Raw genomic sequence first — 1,767 nt, 5'->3', positions numbered from 1 at the left:
AAGTGCAATTAGCACCATAAAGTACAGAAGTTCACTTGCATGGGTGTTAATTAGATTAAAGTAATTTCAAGTAATTCTATGATTACAGGGACTGATTGAAGTAAAGTTCTTATCCCATACTTCAGATATAAACCTGACCTTTTACATGCTATGTTAACAATCTACTTTAAAATTAAATAAATTGTCATCACTGTTGAGTCAAAAGTTGTGAAGTTCACTCATCTCTTCGTATGGCATGGAACAAAATACATTTTTAAAACAATACATTATACTTTTCATCAACTACATTGCAGACTATATGTAGTATCCTTTGACTCTGAATCCCTATCCTGTAGCCTCAACTTTGAGATCCCTTCAAAATACAAGGAAATTAAGATCTCTACCACATAAAATGAGAACTTACCTGTAGTCTGTTTGCCACTGAAATTACAAGTTCAGTGATCAACCAAATAGGTTGGATCACTTTGAAATGTCAATGACCTAAAGTTTAAAAAGAGCATATTTTATGTCATTCTGAAATATTAAAATGTCTTTAAAAAATGAACTTTCCAGAACTTAATTCATTCAAATGAATATTATTCCCTTCCAAGCAATTAATCTTGGAAAGTAAAGCCCTTGTTTCCAGTAACGGTTCCATTTCTTAAAATGTTTTGAGAATTGTCTTTACTCCCTTTAGGAACTAATAAGAGGAAAACTAGTCTTACTGTTTTTAGTCCTATTTTCTTATTTGACTCTAAATAGCATAATCCACCCTTCCTCATGCACTTATTCCCTAGATCTGGTATGAGTTTTTTATTATTTCCAAACACTATCAAAGAACAAAGATCCGTTGCCATCAAAGATACTTACATAAAAGATTGTGCTATAGGATTTGAGGACAATTGCAGAAAGGGAATTCAAAGAGTATGGTTTAAGCCATGCGAGCAAAATTTCGAATTTTATCCCTAATTTACCAAGGTAAGTGCTTTTGGCAGGACACCAGTCTCCTTTCCTCTGTCTCTTGTGGCTTATCCCTTGCTGGTGGCTGGTTCCAGACATCCTACAAGCTGCTTTAGTTTCCTCATCTATAAAATGATGGTGAAGGGGTAGCTACCTGCCCAGCATCTTCCCAGCTCTAACCTTCTAGGACAATGCCACATGGTTTTGATTAAAAGTCACTTTAGGCCATGCCTTTATTTATGTTTTTAATTTTTATTTTTTTTCCTTTGTTCTCTATGTGACACAAGGTTTTTGATTAAAAGTCACTTTAGGCCATGCTTTTATATATTTTTTAATTTTTTTCTTTTTTTTTAGGCCACGCCTTTAACGTATCAGGTCATCCTATCAACGACTGAGGATGTTTCTTCTGAGGTCTCTTTTCTTCTCAGGTTCTCCTATATTAACATGTAGTCCATTTAGAGGTGAGAACAGTTTTTGTTACATTGAATTGAGGGTTTTGTGGACATTTAAAAATATTTTATTGCAGATCAGATAATCTATCTACTTTGTAGGCAGAAAAAGAGAGAGAGAAAACTAATGTGCAAAGAATATGATTCTTTTTCTTTGGTGTTGTTTTATAAGCCATTCTCTTTTTCTTCTTAGAGGGCACTTCTCAAACCAGATACCCATGCCATATGAACTTGTTACATCAAAAAAAGAAAATCTACCAACATTCCTGATTCTCATTATGACATTAACCTGTGATGTCACTATAGCACTGATCTGATTGAACATATGTTTTAGAAACTTGACCCTCCCCTTTTCTGCTGGTATTATATAGCAGGGGCT

Source organism: Nycticebus coucang, chromosome 19 (genome assembly GCF_027406575.1).
Source record: "Nycticebus coucang isolate mNycCou1 chromosome 19, mNycCou1.pri, whole genome shotgun sequence".
Taxonomy (NCBI): domain Eukaryota; kingdom Metazoa; phylum Chordata; class Mammalia; order Primates; family Lorisidae; genus Nycticebus; species Nycticebus coucang.
Note: the sequence above shows the minus strand (reverse complement) of the source record.